This window comes from Oncorhynchus tshawytscha, linkage group LG08, assembly GCF_018296145.1.
Source record: "Oncorhynchus tshawytscha isolate Ot180627B linkage group LG08, Otsh_v2.0, whole genome shotgun sequence".
Classification (NCBI taxonomy): domain Eukaryota; kingdom Metazoa; phylum Chordata; class Actinopteri; order Salmoniformes; family Salmonidae; genus Oncorhynchus; species Oncorhynchus tshawytscha.
In genome coordinates this window covers 83,430,897-83,438,911 of record NC_056436.1, presented here as the reverse complement: position 1 = coordinate 83,438,911, position 8,015 = coordinate 83,430,897, and the positions used below count along the sequence as shown (strand labels likewise).

At 44.8% G+C, this 8,015-nt stretch overlaps 1 protein-coding gene across 3 annotated transcripts in view; it reads left to right on the top strand.

Moving 5' to 3' along the window:
* LOC112257051 (probable E3 ubiquitin-protein ligase MID2) overlaps positions 1 to 8,015 on the top strand; it is a 213,253-nt gene that overhangs the window by 148,353 nt on the left and 56,885 nt on the right. The gene's annotated exons all lie outside the window — the stretch shown is intronic.

Below are 8,015 nucleotides of genomic sequence, written 5' to 3'. Positions count from 1 at the left end.
TACAATAAAAATTGTGAAACATTTAAACAAGTAATCATTTTTAGATAAAGCTATACTAAATATATTCACATCACAAAATAATTTATTAAAACACACTGTTTTGCAATGAATGTCTACAGTAGCCTCAACAGCACTCTGTAGGGTAGCACCATGGTGTAGCCTGAGGACAGCTAGCTTCCGTCCTCCTCTGAGTACAATGACTTCAATACAAAACCTGAGAGGCTCATGGTTCTCAACCCCTTCCATAGACTTAAACAGTAATTATGACAACTTCAAGAGGACGTCCTCCAACCTATCAGATCTCTTGCAGCATGAACTGAGATGTTGTCCACACAATCAAAGAGAATAAATCTATTACTGAAAGTATAAGCTATAGCTAGTTAGTACTGCAGTGTATAAAATGTGGTGAGTAATTGACTCAGAGAGAGAAAGACAATAGTTGTGCAGTTTTTGACAAATTCATTTAAAAATGAAGGAGAAGCGAGAGAGGTATAATTAATTGTATTTTTTTTCACTTTCACTTAGCTTGTGAATGCAGCTAGCTAGTTTAGCCTACTCAAACACCCGGCTCAAACAGAGAAGGATGCTATGTTAGCTAGCTGGTTATGGCTATCCAACACTAGAACTCTTCCTAGTTGTCACGCCCTGGTCTAAGTATTTTGTGTTTTTCTTCATGTATTGGGTCAGGCCAGGGTGTGGCATGGGGTTTTTGTATTGTGGTGTGTTTTTGTCTTGGGGTTTTGGTGTGTATGTATTGGGATTGTAGCTAGTGGGGTTATCTAGCAAAGTCTATGGCTGTCTGGAGTGGTTCTCAATCAGAGGCAGGTGTTTATCGTTGTCTCTGATTGGGAACCATATTTAGGCAGCCATATTCTTTGAGTTTGTCGTGGGTGATTGTCCTTAGTGTCTTTGTTCCTGTTGCTGTGTTAGTTGACACAAGTATAGGCTGTTTCGGTTTTCGTTACGTTTATTTGTTTTGTAGTGTTTGTATTTGATTCGTGTTTACGTTTTGTTGATTAAACATGGATCGCAATCTACACGCTGCATTTTGGTCCGACTATCCTTCACACCTAGAAAACCGTAACACTAGTCAAAGTAAGCTTTTGGTTTTATTAACGTATTGCCACCAGGGCTCGCTGGTGTAACTGCTATACTGCTTGCTGACTGTACACTGTACTGCATGATTGTAGCAGGTTTACTAACGTGTTATTTCTAGTAGCTATGTTGACAATGATGTTATTATAGGGTGACAACGATATAGGCTGTGTGTAGCGGATAGCGATTATGATATGAAGGTTTGTCCTGGGAAGGTTTTTTCAACTGGTCAGAGACAGCTGTGTTGTGCACTGAAGTTCACAAGCGAAGGGAAAAGTTGAGACGAGAAATTATCCATAAAGCAAAATGATCTGTTTGTATGTGGCTGCTATGAAAGTGAATAGTGTTTGCGTGTGATCAGAGGTGTATTCATTTTCTTAAACGGAAGCAAACGTAACGAAATGGGGATAAACATACCTGTATTTGTCCAATAGAAACTCTCGTTTGTTGGAGTAATGATCATTTTTCTGTCGACCTGTGTGCACCTACGTTGTAAACGGTTCATTCATAGGTTGTAGCAACCTCATGATGGGTTTAGAGACCATTACAGTATCAGGTAGTAGCCTAAACCTATCACTGTTACATTGAACTGGATGAATATGAATGACAGTATCCTAAACCTATCACTGTTACATTGAACTGGATGAATATGAATGACAGTAACCTAAACCTGTCACTGTTACATTAAACTGGGTGAATATGAATGACAGTAACCTAAACCTGTCACTGTTACATTGAACTGGATGAATATGAATGACAGTATCCTAAACCTATCACTGTTACATTGAACTGGGTGAATATGAATGACAGTAACCTAAACCTGTCACTGTTACATTGAACTGGGTGAATATGAATGACAGTAACCTAAACCTGTCACTGTTACATTGAACTGGGTGAATGGAATATGAATGACAGTAACCTAAACCTGTCACTGTTACATTGAACTGGGTGAATGGAATATGAATGACAGTATCCTAAACCTGTCACTGTTACATTGAACTGGGTGAATATTCATGACAGTATCCTAAACCTCTCACTGTTACATTGAACTGGGTGAATGGAATATGAATGACAGTATCCTAAACCTGTCACTGTTACATTGAACTGGGTGAATGGAATATGAATGACAGTCATCCAATATGCTGTGATAGAAATAAGGCCGTGCTCATTAAAAAAGAATGGTCCTCCCTCATCATAAAGCACTGACTGCCACTCTACATTACCCATAAACCACGCAGTTTGCCATCAACACCGGCCGACTTAATCACAGAGCAACAAAACATCACCACTTCTACACCACTCGTACACCAGCCACAGCTTTATGTTGCATCAAACCACTACGATCTAGAGGAAAAAGAAACGCACACCTATAAAGACGAGGTGCTGGGCTAGCGGTGCTGGGCTAGCGGTGCTGGGCTAGCGGTGCTGGGCTAGCGGTGCTGGCTAGCGGTGCTGGCTAGAGGTGCTGGCTAGCGGTGCTGGCTAGCGGTGCTGGCTAGCGGAGTAGAAAACTTGAAAATAAAAGAGAGCCGCACACTCTAGGAGCTCAGATGCAAAAATGTAATACCAACGTTTCGACAGCCAAGCTGTCTTCATCAGGGTAAGCGTTGGTATTACATATTTTGCATCTGAGCTCCTAGAGTGTGCGGCTCTCTTTTATTTTCAAGCATCAAACCACTACGACACACAGTCTGGTAAAAATACACTAGAATGAAATAGGATTCTGTATATCTGCAGCACCACTCATAGACCACTACTCCACAGGCCACGTGGTGTATTTATGGTCCCCAAAGTGTTATCTAGGGGCATGCAGTAGGTCTCAGTACCTATGGGAGAATCTCAATGGCATACTCCTCGCGTCCTCTCTCTCCTCACCTCCTTCTCAAAAACCCATTGGAGAAGGTCAGAGGGGGAGGTACCCCTGGGTATTGAGAAAGAGGCGAGGAGAAAGGACCTGAAGAGTATGCAATTGAGATTCTCTCTTTGAGTTTGTTTGAGAAATACACCAGAATATAAATACAGCTACATAATTACAGAGGTCTCAGACAGAAAACAATTGTTATCCACAAGTCACTACTGTACATGAGGTTGAAAGAATCATCGGAACAGAAATACAGTCCACCTACAGTAAGAAGAGATAGGGTTGGACTACTTGATAATACAGTAAGAAGAGATGGGGTTGGGACTACTTGATAATACAGTAAGAAGAGATGGGGTTGGGACTACTTTATAATACAGTAAGAAGAGATAGGGTTGGGACTACTTTATAATACAGTAAGAAGAGATAGGGTTGGGACTACTTTATAATACAGTAAGAAGAGATAGGGTTGGGACTACTTTATAATACAGTAAGAAGAGATAGGGATAGGGTTGGGACTACTTTATAATACAGTAAGTAAGAAGATAGGGTTGGGACTACTTTATAATACAGTAAGAAGAGATAGGGTTGGGACTACTTTATAATACAGTAAGAAGAGATAGGGTTGGGACTACTTTATAATACAGTAAGAAGAGATAGGGTTGGGACTACTTTATAATACAGTAAGAAGAGATAGGGTTGGGACTACTTTATAATACAGTAAGAAGAGATAGGGTTGGGACTACTTTATAATACAGTAAGAAGAGATAGGGTTGGGACTACTTTATAATACAGTAAGAAGAGATAGGGTTGGGACTACTTTATAATACAGTAGGGTTGGGACCTTTATACAGTAAGAAGAGATAGGGTTGGGACTACTTTATAATACAGTAAGAAGAGATAGGGTTGGGACTACTTTATAATACGGTAAGAAGAGATAGGGTTGGGGGACTACTTGGGACTACTTTATAATACGGTAAGAAGAGAGAGGGTTGGGACTACTTTATAATACGGTAAGAAGAGATAGGGTTGGGACTACTTTTATAATACAGTAAGAAGAGATAGGGTTGGGTAAGAAGAGATAGGGTTGGGGGGTAAGAAGAGATAGGGTCGGGACTACTTTATAATACGGTAAGAAGAGATAGGGTCGGGACTACTTTATAATACGGTAAGAAGAGATAGGGTCGGGACTACTTTATAATACGGTAAGAAGAGATAGGGTCGGGACTACTTTATAATACGGTAAGAAGAGATAGGGTCGGGACTACTTTATAATACGGTAAGAAGAGATAGGGTCGGGACTACTTTATAATACAGTAAGGAGGGTTGGGACTACTTTATAATACAGTAAGGAGGGTTGGGACTACTTTATAATACGGTAAGAAGAGATAGGGTTGGGACTACTTTATAATACGGTAAGAAGAGATAGGGTTGGGACTACTTTATAATACAGTAAGGAGGGTTGGGACTACTTTATAATACAGTAAGGAGGGTTGGGACTACTTTATAATACGGTAAGAAGAGATAGGGTTGGGACTACTTTATAATACAGTAAGGAGGGTTGGGACTACTTTATAATACAGTAAGAAGAGATAGGGTTGGGACTACTTTATAATACGGTAAGAAGAGATAGGTTCGGGACTACTTTATAATACAGTAAGAAGAGATAGGGTTGGGACTACTTTATAATACGGTAAGAAGAGATAGGGTTGGGACTACTTTATAATACAGTAAGAAGAGATAGGGTCGGGACTACTTTATAATACAGTAAGAAGAGATAGGGTCGGGACTACTTTATAATACGGTAAGAAGAGATAGGGTCGGGACTACTTTATAATACGGTAAGAAGAGATAGGGTTGGGACTACTTTATAATACAGTAAGAAGAGATAGGGTTGGGACTACTTTATATAACACTGTATTTTGGTGGTTTGCTCTCTATCCCATTTATATAACTGCAGTATTTTAGTAACATCAAACTTTTGGCTTTTGTATGCTGTCATGCAGCTACTATACAGTACTTTAGTGAAGTGAAGATAATATGCCATTAGGGACCATCAGCTGTTCCATTTTGTCTCCATGGTTTATACACTATAATACCTTGAGTGAGAGGAGTGGTTGACAGTGTAGAGAGGAGAGGAGGGAAGAGGAGGGAATAGGAGAATTGCTGAAGTGTAGAGCAGAGTAGATGACAGCAGGTATAGGCCTAGCAGATAATGACAGGCTGCCGTGGCAGGACACAGGAGGATCAGCTGACTGTGGAATGGTAGGACACAGGAGGATCAGCTGACTGTGGAATGGCAGGACAAAGGAGGATCAGCTGACTGTGGAGTGGCAGGGTACAGGAGGATCAGCTGACTAGAGTGGCAGGCTGCCGTGGCAGGACACAGGAGGATCAGCTAACTGCGGAGTGGCAGGCTGCCGTGGCAGGACACAGGAGGATCAGCTAACTGTGGAGTGGCAGGACACAGGAGGATCAGCTGACTGTGGAGTGGCAGGCTGCTATGGCAGGACACAGGAGGATCAGCTGACTGTAGAGTGGCAGGATACAGGAGGATCAGCTGACTGTAGAGTGGCAGGACACAGGAGGATCAGCTGACTGTGGAGTGGCAGGCTGCTATGGCAGGACACAGGAGGATCAGCTGACTGTAGAGTGGCAGGCTGCCGTGGCAGGACACAGGAGGATCAGCTGACGGTAGAGTGGCAGGATACAGGAGGATCAGCTGACTGTAGAGTGGCAGGACACAGGAGGATCAGCTGACTGTGGAGTGGCAGGCTGCTATGGCAGGACACAGGAGGATCAGCTGACTGTGGAGTGGCAGGCTGCCATGGCAGGACACAGGAGGATCAGCTGACTTTTGGAGTGGCAGGCTGCTATGGCAGGACACAGGAGGATCAGCTGACTGTAGAGTGGCAGGACACAGGAGGATCAGCTGACTGGAGTGGCAGGCTGCTATGGCAGGACACATCAGGATCAGCTGACTGTGGAGTGGCAGGCTGCTATGGCAGGACACAGGAGGATCAGCTGACTGTAGAGTGGCAGGCTGCCGTGGCAGGACACAGGCGGATCAGCTGACTGTGGAGTGGCAGGACACAGGAGGATCAGCTGACTGTGGAGTGGCAGGCTGCCGTGGCAGGACACAGGAGGATCAGCTGCCTGTAGAGTGGCAGGCTGCTATGGCAGGACACAGGAGGATCAGATGACTGTGGAGTGGCAGGCTGCTATGGCAGGACACAGGAGGGTCAGATGACTGTGGAGTACCACTCTCCCATGTGGAGCTGGTTGGCCCTGGGACAGATTGGAGTATCTTGACACATACCTCCTACAGATCCTCCACAAATCTGCTTTCCTCTCATCTACTGTTCTTCTCCCTTTCCTTTCCCTCTTCTCTAATCCTCTCTTCTGTTTCCCTCCTTTTCTCACCCCTCTACTCTTCCCCCCCTCCCCCAACTCTCCCTATCTTTTTATCCCCTCCCCTCTCTCCTCTCCCCCTCCCGTCTTCTCCCTCTCAGTCCCAGCCTGCTCTAACCTGCTCTGAAGTGTAGTCCCAGTGCTGCGGTGAAGTAGGATTTATTTCAGCAGTGATAGACTGAAGTGCTGAGGCCATCAGCAGAGCCAGAGTGGGAGGGAAGAGAGCTGAGCTGGCAGGCAGACCTGGGTTCAAATACTATTTGAAATATTTTCTAAAAAATGTAAACGTTTTCTTTAGCCTGCCTGGAGTGCCATTTCGACGGGGTTTATACTTTTGACACTTTTCTATTGGTCCATTAACCCAGACAAGCCTAATCAATCACCAATAAAGTATTTAAAATGTATCAAATACTATTTGATCCCAGGACCGCTGGTTGGCTGGCCTCACTGAGTTGCCATTACCTCCTCAGGAGGATAAGAGGGAACTGGAGCTGAATCCGAGAGAAATGCCTTTTATTTCAGACTGTTGAGTTTGTAGCATTGCCTTCTTTTTCTGCATCTCTAAGTGCTTAAACGCTAACCACTGTTGATGTCATCTGATCCTTCTCCTCTCTCCCTGGAGGGGGAATGTGAGATGTTCTGTCCTACAGGACCTGGTACCAGGGATGGGAATGTGAGATGTTCTGTCCTACAGGACCAGGTACCAGGGATGGGAATGTGAGATGTTCTGTCCTACAGGACCTGGTACCAGGGATGGGAATGTGAGATGTTCTGTCCTACAGGACCTGGTACCAGGGATGGGAATGTGAGATGTTCTGTCCTACAGGACCTGGTACCAGGGATGGGAATGTGAGATGTTCTGTCCTACAGGACCAGCCAGGTACCAGGGATGGGAATGTGAGATGTTCTGTCCTACAGGACCAGGTACCAGGGATGGGAATGTGAGATGTTCTGTCCTACAGGACCAGCCAGGTACCAGGGATGGGAATGTGAGATGTTCTGTCCTACAGGACCAGCCAGGTAGCATGAATAGGAATTTGAGATGTTCTGTCCTACAGAACCAGCCAGGTACCAGGGATGGGAATGTGAGATGTTCTGTCCTACAGGACCAGCCAGGTACCAGGGATGGGAATGTGAGATGTTCTGTCCTACAGGACCAGCCAGGTACCAGGGATGGGAATGTGAGATGCTCTGTCCGACAAGACCAGCCAGGTAGCAGGAATAGGAATGTGAGATGTTCTGTCCTACAGGACCAGCCAGGTACCAGGGATGGGAATTTGAGATGTTCTGTCCTACAGAACCAGCCAGGTACCAGGGATGGGAATGTGAGATGTTCTGTCCTACAGGACCTGGTACCAGGGATGGGAATGTGAGATGTTCTGTCCTACAGGACCAGCCAGGTACCAGGGATGGGAATGTGAGATGTTCTGTCCTACAGGACCAGCCAGGTAGCATGAATAGGAATTTGAGATGTTCTGTCCTACAGAACCAGCCAGGTACCAGGGATGGGAATGTGAGATGTTCTGTCCTACAGGACCAGCCAGGTACCAGGGATGGGAATGTGAGATGTTCTGTCCTACAGGACCAGCCAGGTACCAGGGATGGGAATGTGAGATGCTCTGTCCGACAAGACCAGCCAGGTAGCAGGAAT